The sequence below is a fragment of the Oryctolagus cuniculus genome, assembly GCF_964237555.1.
Source record: "Oryctolagus cuniculus chromosome 16 unlocalized genomic scaffold, mOryCun1.1 SUPER_16_unloc_1, whole genome shotgun sequence".
NCBI classification, from domain to species: domain Eukaryota; kingdom Metazoa; phylum Chordata; class Mammalia; order Lagomorpha; family Leporidae; genus Oryctolagus; species Oryctolagus cuniculus.
The window spans coordinates 1,722,297-1,737,477 of record NW_027208201.1 but is presented as its reverse complement, the minus strand read 5'-3'; the positions used below and the strand labels follow the sequence as shown (position 1 = coordinate 1,737,477).

The window sequence follows — 15,181 nt, the reverse complement described above, 5'->3', positions numbered from 1 at the left end:
GTCTCCCTGTTTCAGTAAGTGTTCAAGGTGATTCTGAGGGTTGCAGAAACAAGGAAACAAACAAAATTACCCTCCTCTTAAAAAGTTGGCATCTCAGTGAGGTAAGACTTCCTATTCCAGAATTTAAAACTTCCATAATATACTGTTCAAGTAAGATATAAATTCCTGGCCCAAGGGATACAAGGTGCATTAGAATTATTTTACATTACAGGATTACTAGGTTTCACCAAAACAGTGGGGAAGAAACCAGAAGGACTCTCCCTCCTCACAATTCCCCAGGAGAACCCTCAGAGTCACCAACCCAGCTCCTCTCCAGGTCTCACAACCTGGCACAGAGCCTGGAAGGGCCTGTTGAGCTGCAGAGCAGTGAGGAGCCAACAGGGGGTAGTGGCGGGAACACACTTTGCTCCTCTGCAGCTCGGCCATCAGGGGTCGCACACGTAAAGACCCATATCCTCATATTCTGCACCAAAAGAGCAAGGTGGGTTGGGGCCTTTTCTCATTCCTCGTGACACATGACCCATATTCCTGTACAGGACATGGTTCCTGCCTCTGTCCTCTCATGAGAAACTTGTGCTCACAGTGCTGAGCCTCCTGACTTTGGCTGCAGATCGATGTGGGGGTATTCATTATGGCTGATGTGTGGCTCTCTGCGAATTTCAGGTGTTACTCTGGAGGAGCTGACTTGAGAGGTTCTACAAGAAAGAGCCCTATACCCACCCCAAATCACCTCAGTTGCATCACTGCATTCTTGCAGGAATGTTCAAATCCATCCTTGGCCTCAGGCGCCCTCTAGTGTTGTGGTCGGTATTGACCTGACTGAAAGGAAGGGAGACCTGGGCATAATAGCAGTAAACAGCTCCAAGTCAAGACTGGGTGAACTGAAACATCCATGTAATGGAAACGATCTCCATGGGAACACCAGATGGCCCTGCAGAAATAAACATGTGTGTGTACAGGAAGTCTGAAAGACTACTTAGATAGGAGCTGCCTCTGAGCAATGGGATTGCAGTTGGTTTTCCTTTCTCCTTTATAAGTGCTTAGATTTATTTGCCTTAAGGATACTATGGAACAGTAACTGAAAACAGGCCAATTTCACATTGAATTTAAAACTGAATGCCAACGTGTTTCATTTTAATGAAATAAACAAGCCTATCATACAACAGACAACTCATGAAAGGTAAGTCAGCATGGAATATGCTACTCAGAAAATACATAAACATATGATCTAGCTATGGATGATAGAATTATAATGAGATATCATTGGCACATTAACTCGGGAATTCGTTTTTACATGCAAAAATATAGAATGTCAATTCCAGTGACCTTGCCTTTACACACACACACATACACACACAATTGTAAAATGCAAGGACTCAGATACCAATTGACTTGGATATTAGAAGACACACATGCTAATGGCTATTCATACACAATTGAGTATGACTCAGGAAGTGTTGCTATGTTCTGAGACAGCCACATAAAGTTATGATAACTCCCACTAAAGTGCTTCTCAGACTATAACTGCTGAAGACACTGATGGAGGTTTTGGGGAGAAAGAAGTAATTCTAAGAAAAACTGATAACTGTACTGGAGAGGATGGGGACATTTAATTTAAGAAACCTCTATTGGGGTAAAGGCTATCAGAACATGATTAGAATCCACGTGATCTGGTGCTTCTCCACTTATCTTTAAGAATAATGGAAACTGGAGCTGGGCTGTGGTAGAGTATGTTAAGTTTCCACCTTGAGTGCTGGCATCCCACAAGTCCCCCCTTGTTCTACACCAAGAACCCTGTAAGGGTGAAAGGAACTCAACAAACTCAACAACAACAACAAAAAAACTAAACATCCAGATAAGTAATGGGAAACACCTTCATCATGCATTTTTCAAAAAGAAGAAATTGAAAAGGCCAAAGTCACTTAAAAATTCTCAGGACTGCTAGCCATTAGGGAAATGAAATCAAAACCACCATCAGGTTTCACCTTAGCCATCAGAATGGCTCTCATACAGAAATCAACTAACAACCTATTCTGCAGAGGACTCAGGAAAAAAGGTAGGCTAATCCACATTTGGTGAAAATGTAAACTGATGCAGTCATTGTGGAATACAGTATGGAAATTTCTGAGAAAGAAAATAGATCTGCCATGAGACCAAGCCAACTGACTCCTAGAAAGTTACCCAAACTAAATGAAATCAGCATGAAAAGGGGTCATCTGCACCCCCAAGTTCATTGCAGCTCAATTCAAAATAGCTAAGATATGGAATCAACCCAGACATTCATCAACTGATGACTGGATAAAGAAATCCTTGATCAGCATAGCCCTGACTGTTAAAGAACAACTTAATACATTATCCCTCTTAGTAGTTTTTTTTTTGTCTGTTCTACTTAATATGACTGGTTTAATTCTGTAATTAATATACAGTTATTTTAAGTGTTGAAATTTAACTGAAATGTGATCCCTGTTAAACATAAGAGTGGGAATAAGAGAGGGAAGAGATGTACAATTTGGGACATACTCAAGCTCACTTGCCCCAAATGGTAGAGCTGGAAACATACCAGGGGACTCTAATTTAATCCCATCGAGGTGGCATGTACCAATGCCATCTCACTAGTCCAAGTGATCAATTTTAGTTCACAACTGATCATAATGAAAGGACTAAGAGTCAAAGGGAGTACATAAACAAGTCTAGTACCTGCTAATACTAACTGATAGAATAAATAAAGGGGAGAGTGATCCTACATGGGAAGCGAGATACTCAGCAGACTCATAGAATTGTGGATGTCCTAAACAGCACTCTGGCCTCAGAATCAGCCCTAAAGGCATTCCAATCTGGCTGAAAAGCCCAAGAGAGTATTTCAGGCATGGAAAGCAAGACACTCTGGCAAAAAAACACACACAAAAAAACAAACAAACAAACAAACAAAAACACCTAAATGAAAGATCTCTGTGAGTGAGATCCCAGAGGAAAGAACAGGTCTTCAAAGAAGGAGGTACCTTTCTCTGAATATAGGAGAGAACCTCCACTTTGAGTATGACCTTGTCGAAACAAGATAAGAGTCGGAGAACTCAAGGGGCTTCCATAGCCTTGGAAACACACGACTGGTGCATAGGGAGATTACTGATGCCATAAACAGGAGTGTTAATTTGTTAAGTCAACAACAGGAGTCACTGCACTTACTCCTCATGTAGGATCTCTGTCCTTAATGTGTTGTACATTGAGACTTAATGCTATAATGAGTACTCAAACAGTATATTTCACTTTGTGTTTCTATGGGGGTACAAACTGTTGAAATCTTTACTTAATGTATACTAAACTGATCTTCTGTAAAAAAAAAAAGAAATTATCAATTCCCAACTTGACTCTCACTGGGATTAAACATGACAATAGGTCTGATCTGATTTCATCATCATTTAAAAAATCATCTATTATTTTTCACTTTATGTTTCTGTGTGGGAGCAAACTGTTGAAATCTTTACTTAATGTATGCTAAACTGATCTTCTGTATATAAAGAGATTCGAAAATGAATCCTCACGTGAATGGAAGGGGAGAGGGAGTGGGAATGGGGAGGGTTACAGGTGGGAGGGACGTTATGGGGGGAAGCCATTGTAATCCATAAGCCGTACTTTGGAAATTTATATTCATTAAATAAAAGTAAAAAAAAAGAAATCCTGGCATATGTTCTCTAAGAATGTTGATCAGTAGGAGAAAAAAAAGAATCCTCTCTTTTGCAACAACATTGATGCAACTGGAATCCATGATACTTAAAGAAATGATCCAGTATCAGAAAAGACATATGCCATGTGTGTCTAGATAGAATCTAGAAACAACTTAAAACACCAGGTCAATAGTTCTAAGAAAATGGACAGCAGACTGGTTATTGTAAAAAGAAAGAATCATTATTCGACTTACAATATAAAAATGGGATGTTTCAACTTTTGCAAATCAATCAATGTGATACACCACATTAACAAGCTGCAGAAGAAAAAATATATGATTATCTCAATAGATGTAGAGAAAGCATTTGATAAAACACAACACCCTTTCATGATGAAAACTTAGCTAAAGTTTTCATGATGAAAACTCTAAGCAAATTGGGTGTGGAATGAACATTCCTCAACACAATCAAAGCAATTTATGAAAAACCCACAGCCAGAACCTTATTGAATGGGGAAAAGTTGGAATAATTTCCACTGAGATCTGGTACCAGACAGGGATGCCCACTCTCACCACTGCTATTCAATATAGTTCTGGAATTTTTATCCACAGCCATTAGTCAAGAAAAAGAAATTCAAGGGGTACAAATTGCAAAGGAAGAAGTCCAATTATCCCTCTTCACAGATGATATGACTTTATTTAGGGGATCCAAAGAACTCTATTAAGAGACTATTGGAACTCATAGAAGAGTTTATCAAAGTAGTAGGATATAAAATCAATGCACAAAAATCAACAGCCTTTGTATAGACAGGCAATGCCATGGCTGAGAAAGAAATTATATGATCAATCCCATTCACAATAGCTACAAAAACAATCAAATACCTTGGAATAAACTTAACAAAGGACATCAAAGATCTCTACAATGAGAATTATAAAATCTTTTTTTTTTGACAGGCAGTGTGGACAGTGAGAGAGAGAGAGAGACAGAGAGAAAGGTCTTCCTTTTTGCGGTTGGTTCACCCTCCAATGGCCGCTGCGGCCAGCGCGCTGCAGCCGTAGCACTGCGCTGTTCTGAAGCCAGGAGCCAGGTGCTTCTCCTGGTCTCCCATGTGGGTGCAGGGCCAAAACACTTGGACCATCCTCCACTGCACTCCCGGGCCATAGCAGAGAGCTGGCCTGGAAGAGGTGCAACTGGAACAGAATCCGGCGCTACGACTGGGACTAGAACTTGGTGTGCCAGAGCCGCAGGTGGAAGATTAGCCTATTGAGCCATAGTGCTGGCCAGAGAATTATAAAATCTTAAAGAAAGAAATAGAAGAGGATACAAAAAAATGGAAAAATCCTCCATGTACATGGATTGGAAGAATCAATATCATCAAAATCTCCATTCTCCCAAAAGCAATTTATAGATTCAGTGCAATACCAATCAAAATGCCAAAGAAATTCTTCTCAGATCTTGAAAAAATGATGCTGAAATTCATATGGAAGCACAGGAGACATCAAATAGCTAAAGCAATCTTGTACAACAAAAACAAAGCCAGAGGCACCATAATAGCAGATTTCAAGACTTAGTGCAGTGGATCTATAATCAAAACAGCCTGGTATCAAAATGGATGGGTAGAACAATGGAACAGAATGGAAACACCAGAAATCTACCCAAACATCTACAGCCTATTTATATTTCATCAAGGAGCTAAAACAAATTCCTGAAGAAAGGACAGTCCATTCAACAAATAGTGCTGGAAAAATGGATTACCCATGCAGAAGCATGAAGCAAGACCCCTACCTTATATCTTACACAAAAATCCACTCACTATGACCCGGCACTTTGAAATTATTAGAGGGCATCAAAGAAACCCTGCAAGATATAGGCACAGGTAAAGATTTCTTGGAATAGACCCCAGAGGTACAGGAAGTCAAAACCAATATTCACAATTAGATTACATCAAAAATCACTTTCTTATGTCTGGTATTGGAAAAAGTAAATCAAAGCCAGATTGATAATAAATAGCAATGAACAGATGGAAAAGTAGTTTACAGAATCACTTCTACATATAATGAAAACTTGGTGTGTGATTATCACATCATTTTAAATTCATATGAAATGATATATAATTCAGCATTTACTTGACAATGAATTACACATTGCAATGATTTAACATGTCTAAAGATTGTGCCAAAATATTTCAACTATATTAATAAGCTTATTTTAATTTAGACTCTAATGCATGAATAAAAACAGCAAAGAAACGTGTAACTCATTTTATTAAAATATGAATATGACAATGTCAATGAGTTGACATTGAAAATACAGGATTGAAAAGAAATGAAAAGTTTCAAGGGGAGCCTTTAGCTGAGATTGGTTTTGTGCTTATGAACATAAAACCCAGACTAAGAAATTAGTTCACAGTATTATTTTGAAGAGAGAAGGAATGGGTCCAGCATGGGGGTATAGTGGCTATAAGTAGCACCTATAACCCCGACATCCCATGTTGATGCCAGTTCATGTTTTGTCCACTCACTTGCAACCCAGCTTTTTGTTAAGATCTAGAAAATGCTTTGGAAGATGGCCTAAGCCTTTCTGTCCCTGACACTCACTTGGAAACCTGAATTAATCTCCTTGCTTTGGCATGAACCAGCACTGGGCCACTACAGATATCTTCAGATGCCACTATCACATGGAAGGTTTCTCCCACTCACTATCTTCATTTTCTGTAAATTGGTCCTTCAGAACAAAAACATATTAAGATAAGTATAAACTGTTCATAAGGAGGGTACATTATGCAAGTGATTTTTTAATATCAGAATGCAAAATCAGTTTTATAATTTTAGATTCTGACCAATAAAAACTGAGAGAGCCTAAGAACTACTCCTGAGAACATCTGTTTCCTTAGAAATTATTCTATCCCTTAATCCTTTCAAAGCATTCTTCTCAGGTCTGAAGAGAATAATGTAGCACTTGGGGACAAAGATGCAGCCCAGGAGCCCCACGCTGGAGGCCAAGATGGAGAAGACCTCCACAGCCACCATGACCTTCCCCTTGGTGCTGTGGTAGACAGGCAAGAAGGTCACCCAGACACTGCAGAACACCAGCATGCTGAATGTCAGGAACTTGGCTTCATTGAAGGTGTCAGGCAGATTCCTGGCTAGGAAAGCCACAGTGAAGCTCAGCAGGGCCAAGGAGCCCAGGTAGCCCAGGACACAGTAGAAGGCAGTGATGGAGCCCTAGTTGCACACCAGGATGATGTGGCCATGCTCAGAGTGTGCATCTGTGTCAATAAAGGGAGGAGAAGTCCCAAGCCAGATGGCACAGAGAGCCAGTTGGATGAGGGAGCAGATGGGAATAATGGAGTTAGGTACCCCTGATAGCAGCCAGTGTCTCATCCTTCTCCCTGGGGCAGTGACCTTGAAGGCCAGAAGCACAGTGATAGTTTTGGCCAGCACAGTGGAAACAGCCACGGTGAACACCACTCCAAACGTGGTCTGCTGGAGGACACAGGTGGTTGTGTTGGGATGACCAATAAACAGTAAGGAGCAGAGGAAGCAGAAGATGAGGGCAATGAGCAGGATGTAGCTGAGACAACGATTGTTGGCCTTGACTATGGGAGTGTCTCGGTGCTTCACAAAGACCCCAAGAACCACAGCAGTGAGGACAGAGAAGCACAGAGCTGTGCAGACGAGGGTCATCCCCAGGGGATCTTCAAAAGACAGAAACGTCACTTTTTTGTGGAAGCACTGGTTTCGCTCTGTGCTGGCATACTGATGATCCAGACACTTCATGCACTGGTCCATATCTGGCAAGAAGCGTACAAGAACATCATCCTGAGTTCAGTTATTTCTGATTCACAAGGACCTTCTGGAATAATGGACATAGCTAGTTTAGGCAAATAGCCCTTACTTGATGTTGAAATAGCATATAAAATAACATCGAGGAAATTATTGGCCATTATTCATGCCCATCTTCCTCATGTTAGCCAAAGTTATTACTTCATCTCTCTAACTACCTTACATACTGATGAGTACATATTCTTTTTCTCCTAACAAAGCCCTACAGGCTACTCTCTGAAACTACTCCTGGTGCTTTAAATCCTGCCTTTTTTGCCTGTATCATTTTAACACCACAAATTCATTCTTCATGGTTTCTCCACACTGGGAAGTGGTGATCAAGATTCCAGAGGTTTCCATGTATTATAAAGACTACTGTGACCTTTATGTTTAGCACATGCTTGCTGCATCCTCACTTTCAACAAGAGCAAGCAGCACTCCTTGTTTTCTTAAGTTTTTATGTAGTGATTGCATTTTTTCATAATTTTTTTATTTTAAAGTTTTTATTCAACAAATGCATTTTTTTCATAGAACTTTAGAAATATTGTGTTTCTTTCCCCTAAACCCACCCTCCCATCCCAACTCTCATCCCACCTCCCTCACCCTCTCCCATCTACTTCTTCATTATGTTACATTTTTATTTGATTTTATATACAGAGGACCAACTCCATATAACATATAGATTTCAATAGTTTGCATCCACACAGACACACTACATATAGAGTACAGTTTGAGAAAAAATTGTAGTCGATTCTCACAGTTCAACTCATTATGGATGGAGTTCCTAAATGGGGAATAAATGCACAGTGACTTCGTTGTTCCTTTAACAATTAACACGCGTACGTATGATATCAGTGATCACCCAAGGCTCTTGCCATGGGCTGCCAAGGCTATGGAAGTCCTCTGTAACCATAGACTCCATCAGCACTTGGACACTGCCATAAGCAAAGTGGATGTTCTCTCCTCCCTTCTGAGAAGAGTATATCCTTCTTTGACGATCATTTCTTTCCACTGGGGTCTCACAGAGATCCTCCATGTAGGCTATTTTTTGGCCAGAGTCTTGGCTTTCCATGCCTGCAGTGAGCCCTTGTTTTATTGGTGTTATTCCCTCTGTACTCTCATTGCCTAATCAATGACCAAAGGGCCCCAGTCTTTATTTCTAATGAGTGTTTTTATTTATTTATAATTTAATGGAAATGCAGAGTTTCAGAAGGAGGCAGAGAAGTATGAGGGAGAGAGAGGGAGAGGGAGAGAGAGAAGGACAGGAGGGCAGGGAGAAAAAGAGAGGGAGAAAGGAAAAGAGTGGAAAAGAGAAAGAAAGACATCTTCCACCAGTGATTCACACCCCAAATGATGGCAATAAATGGAACTAGGCTGTCTTAAGGCAATAAATGGGAGCTTCTTCTGGGTCTCCTACATGCTGTGGACTCAGAAACTTGGGATGTCTTCTATTGCTTTACTAATCATCAGCAGAGAGCTGCATTGGAAGTGAAGCAGCTGAGACTGGAACTGCTGCCCAACTGGGATGCTGGCATGCCAGTCAGAGGCTTCAACTACTATGATGTAGCACTGGCCCCAGGTTCCCACTCTTAGTGTCATGCACTGGGAGATTTACTTTGTGAATTTTGGGTGCACAGAAAGCACACAACGATCTCACTAAACCACATCTCTCTAAGGTAGCATCTGGATAGTCATTCTATGGGCAAGCACTGATTGAGAGATCACCATTAGAAAACAGATGATCAAGCTCTAGAGAAACACAGAAGAGTTGTGCACTTGATAACTTCTGGATAAGATGCCACCCTTGAGCAGATTTCCACCAAGGAACACACTGGAATGCTGCCTGTAATCAAAGTCAGTCTGGAGATCACCTTGAACCCTACCGGCATATTTCCACTTTGCTGCCTTTTGATTCTTGAACATGAATTTTATCTCCATCTCTGCCAGTATCCCCTTCTTTTTCCATACATTTCTCCATCAATGTCAGTTGTCACAACTTGCAGATGTCTTCCAAAGTTTAGGTGGTCTTATTTTTGGATAGTTCATACTTTTGAGACATTACATGTACTCATCTTTCAGAGCTTTGTTTTCCAGAATTGATAAGCAAAAATATCTCTTTTTGTATTTAATCTAGTATTCCAGCACTACTTAACTCAATTACTGATTTTTGATTGTATTACATCATCCCAATATCAGTTGAAAATGATGCCATTTTAAATCTTCCTCTATAATAAGTTGAATGGCTTTCATTTTTATTGTATGCACAAACAGACCAATGGGTAATTTCTTGCAGAAGTTGCATTCTTTATTCAACTTTGTATCCAATCTTCAGCCATAACTTCCATGTTTTTTAGCATTCTAAAATACACTTTAGGATTGAAAACTGATCCTCCTTTTTGGCATTTTGTGTTGTTTTGTTCTTTTTTTATAATTCTTAGATCACTTAAATTTATTAAATGTTTTTCTTCAGAAATGCTAATTCTTATTACTATTTTTCAAGGATTATAAACTGAATTACACTTTATGCAAGACATTGGGCATGATGTAACCTATTTAAAAATACTGTTGGGTTTACATTGTTTAAAATTTCTATGTGTGAATTTATTTCAACAACAGTGTCTTACAATTTCTGAATTGCTGAAATATCTGGCAGTATTTGATCAAACAAGTTAAGATGTTCCTGTAGAAGAAACAGAATTTTTCCTATTCTGTACAGTAGTTGAGAAAGAGTTCCTTTCCTATGTGAACATTTGATAAAGGTGTTTATCACAATAAAAGTATTGGGAATTATTTTAATAACTATGAGGTTACTTGGATTTTTCAAATATTTCTCAAAGTTTTTATAATGTTTCTATCTGGAAATTTCTGAATTTCTTCTATATTCTTCAATCTATCACCATTAAACGATTCACATGTTCTAGTATTAGTATCTTTCATATCTGTGCAGAGATCTCTTCAGCTCTCTTTGTGTAACCCACACAGACATTGTAATCTTGTTTTTAGTACTGTTCCAACTGGTTGAGGTTCATGAATATTACTTGTTTTATGATCACCAACTGTAAGCTCTTCCAATTTTTATTTACTTCAGTTTCCTTATAATGTCCACATCCTATCTTCAAGGGCTTGTGTTGAATTTGCTGTCATTGATGTACCTTGATATGCATACTTTTTACCATGGAAGTCAGCCTGTATTCTTTCAAAATAAATTTTACTCATGAGTGTGTATGAGTGTAAGCATAATACTGTTCCTGAAGATTTATATTTTGATACACAATGATTTTGCTCAAAGGCTAAGGTTAGCTCGTTTATGATATCTGATGAGTATTATCCTCAGCATGATATACTGTATAATTTCTAATACAGTTTTTCAAATTACACACAGTTTGATGAGAGTTGTGCTTTCTCACTCCAAGCATGCTATACTTGAATTAGGTGAAAGCATTTTATCTATTCATGTACAAGGAACACAGACGTGAATTTACCTAAATGATTTTGCAAATACTACATGCAGTAAAGTATAGTGTGCAAACTTTTATCATTTTAAGGGTTATTACTGAATATAAGGTTTAACTTCTACCAGAAGGTGAAAAGAATCTTCTGAGCAGTCATACTCCACATCCTTTTCTTTCCATGGAGAAGAGGACTATTTTAAGAAACAGGTGTTAACTTCTCCATGAGGCTGGCACTGACTTACCTGTCTGATTGGAAATCTCATTCTCAGGACAAGGTGTGCAATCAAAACAACAGGTAGGCTTTCCTTCCAGAGGGGTTTTCCTGAATCCAGGGCTACAACTCTCACTGCATACTGAGTGTGGAGTCTGAGAAAAATCAGATGTGTGTTGGTCAGAGATGGGACTATTGCTTATGTTCCATGTAGTGTTTTCAAGTCCTGCACAACCTGTTCACTTAAACTGTAAATACCTATTTCTGACACAATGATGGCATGCAAGTTTATTTTCTAAATAAATAAATAGATTCAAAACATGTGGAGGAACAAGTGCGTGTACTGTCCAACCTCAGACACTAAAAACATAAGAAAGTATTTAGATTGGAAGGGGTGTAGTTTAATGTCTCTAAGTGTGTTTTTAATAAGCCAAGTGGCACAAATCCCCATATGAATTGTGGGTAACAATGTGCATTGTGAACCTTATGATCAGGTGCAACTTACCTCTGTAATTCCTGTAGCCCACTCTATCGAATTCTCAGAGAGAGACAACTTCTGGCTCTGTGAGGCATAAGGGGAAAACTGTTCTACTTTAACCTTATGAACAACACCATATGGAAAATTCCAAAAGTTGAGAATGTCATATTCAGCTTCCAAATTCCTCAAGTGATTCAAATTCACTAGGTCACCCACAGGATTGGTAAATTGGAGGTTCTTGAGAAACGGGTGCAACTGAAAAAATACATTATATTCACATGAAGACTGCCCAAGCAATAACACATCAAACCCAGTTTAAAGAAAGCCTTTTGTTTGTAATCACAAATAAACAAAGGGAACTTTTTATAGCCACCCAATGAATTAAAACTAAAACATGATGAGAACTACATCAAAGTAAGTATGATTTCACTCATTTTCATCTAAAAACTAGGGCAATCAAAAAGATCTAACTGTGAGATTCTGATCATTTCCAACTGTGGAGTCCATGCTACTAACACTCACTTATTTTCTCAGTGTACCTAGGACAACCATCTGTAGTACAGTTACCAGGATAAAAAATATGCAATTTAATGAGATGTCTTATGTACATTGTGGCTGAACATACTCAACAACATTTGACACTAAAAAGCAATATTTTTTTTACTGTTGAGACAGAAAATGGAATGACACAGTCTAGGTATTCACAAGTCATAATTAAATTGACAGGATGGGAGAGTACTTTTTAAGACACAGCACTGAAGCTTATCCAAGTTACCTTCCCACTTGTCAATGGAACCCTGTGTCTTATGACAAATTACAAGCAGAGGCTCATATATATCTCGTGATTGGAGAAAGGATCCCAAGCTACTTGGTTTGAACACCGGCAGAAGCTGTTAAAGGGATCACTTCAGGAGTACATGTCATGCAATGGAAACCAAATTACCTGCCAGGGAGAAAATGCCACCTTTTCCCCCTTGTTCCCTGGCTGCATTTCTAACAATTGTAGAAGCATCTCATGTATGCTGTGGGCCACAGCATACACAGCATTATATATGTTGTAACTCCCATCACTCATGCTCATATCAAAATTATGCCATGTCAATGATTCCAAGGAGGTATTCAGTGGACAGTTTTTTAAGGTTTTGCAGGATGCCCCAGTAACTGAGCAATCAAAAACCGATGACCAGAATCTTAAGAGGTAAATGTCTTCTGGGTATTTGGAAGGGTTAGCTGTCCGAAGAAAGTTTTTGAAACCAGAGATCTCACTATGGTGGTGTGAAAAAATGAGAGTCCCATGGAATGAGTGGAGCAGAATATGACGCTCATCGCTGGCAAAATCCCATTGTGAGGTGGTGACCCAGACTTTCCATGTCATTACACGTTCCCATGTTGGAAAACTGATTCCTATGAGGGAATCAGTGTCACAGAAAAGAATCACCACATTTGCTGATGATTTTAGGATCTGGATATGAAACCTATTCTGGAGTGACATACGAGACTCCTCAGTAACTGGAATCAATTCCACAAAGTCCACACAGATGCCATTCTTCTGCAGCTCTACTTTCAAATTGGACATAAACTGAATACCTTTTGGGAGGTCTGAGATGGCCAAACCCACCCAGGTCCAGCTGAAATGAAGCATCAAGGAGACTATGCCACGGGCCAGAGAAGTGTCTTTGGGGGCCATCTGATAGAGGGAAGAAAACTGACCACTGTCACTCAGAAGTGGTTCAAAAGACCCAATTGTCAGCTAAGGGAAAATGCAAGAAATATGTGTAAGTATATTGCCATAGTGTACTATCTTATTCCTGAAGAAATTAAGCAGATGATGGAAGCATCAGAAGATTTTAGAATATTTCATTTTTCTCATCCACCTTGCATGAAAACATCCTAGTTCCTGAGACATTACATTCACAGATTAAGGAAAACATTTCTCATTTTCACTTGCCAACACTCAGCTTCTGATAATATGTGGCTAATCCACCTAATCTCTATACGCCTTTGCTTTTGATCACAAGCTGTGGCAAGTGTATTTGGTTCTGTCACTTAAATTTTTGGGTCTAAGTCAGGCACCTCAGGTGATGTGTTTTATCCCTCTCTTTCACTTACACACTCACCTGTGGAATTTTGTAGAGTTCCAGCAGTGTCCCTACTTGGACAGCAATGCTTGTTCCTGATATTACAGCTACAGACTTGCTCTGTTTCCTACACGTGTAATTAGGAACATCCTCTTCCAGTCCTGCAAGCCAGATGAAGGGATTCTGCAGCACCATCATGTCACTGTGCATGACATTATAGAGATCAAATCCCAAGGTCACGTTGGGTAAAAGCTGGGGGTTCTTGTTGATCTCCTCAATAGCAAAAACCAAGGCCAGAGCATACTGGTAGTTTTTGGACTGAAATCTGCATGAAATGCACAAGGATCTTTAAGGGAGAAGCCTCAAATCCAGATTATCATCAATTCTACTCTAATAACTGAAACAGATGGATTGGTCTTGGCCAAAGATTCATATGTCCTAAGGATTATCTGCACATTTGCTGAGGACAGTGTATTAAGAGTGTTGCATTTGCAGGACACATGTCCTCACCAGAACCATAGCTGCTACTCCCTTGATCTCAGTCTCCCAGCCTAAATGATTCTGAAAATAAGATCTGCTTTTACATTATAATGTCTTTGGCATGTTATCACATGGCTGTCCATGCAGCCAAAGAAAATGATCTTATTTTTAATATAAACCTATCAATTTAAATCATCTCTGGCAACAACTACGTCTTCTAAGTTTTTATATTTGATATCGAAATACTATAATATGCTCTGGAATGCCATTTCGAATGTTTATGCACACCTAGAAAGAACATTCAAGTTTCAAAGAAAACTTGACAAGGAAAGGTGCATCTTTAGCACTGCCTCTACAAATATTCCTATATTCGGAAACTACAATGATGCTTCATCTTATCACATCATTATATGCTTCTTGAAATAGGAGTCCTATGATCATAAGGCTGCAGGTTGTAATGGGAAAAGAGAGTAACTCAACTGAAGGCTATGTGATCACATAGAAGGATGACGTCAAAGCACTGAGAATGGTAGATGTAAGTCTGGATATATCCTGGAAAATCTCTTCCCCAACAAACTCACCCATCAACCACCATCACAAGCCAGGAAAATGAAATAAGATTCAGAGCTTGAAAGAAGGAAATCAGTGAAAAGGGAGGAACACTTTAGAAAAGCCTGAAACACTCCCCGGTTGGATTTGTAATGCTTTACAACTAAGACAGTCATGCATTTGTTTTGAACACTAGGTATATATTAAAGTAAATCATTATCAGTGGTATAAGTATATACTCCAAACTGGCCTTATTCACCCAATTTTCCCTACAGAACCAAACATAAATATCCTTCCATGCAAAGAACATGATGCATTTCTACTTTCCAGGTTCTGACATTTCACAAAGTGTGTAAATGAGGAGCCCCTTGTATGTATTTCAGATTTACTGTGTGTTGAGTCATTATGAATAGACTAGGTCATGTACACTGATATTAAGGGTCACTG

The 15,181-nt window shown here is 39.2% G+C and overlaps 1 pseudogene; it reads right to left on the bottom strand.

Moving 5' to 3' along the window:
* Positions 1-6,520: 6,520 nt before the first annotated feature.
* The window catches only part of LOC100352210 (vomeronasal type-2 receptor 116-like), a 54,976-nt pseudogene continuing 46,315 nt past the window's right edge, over positions 6,521-15,181 (bottom strand).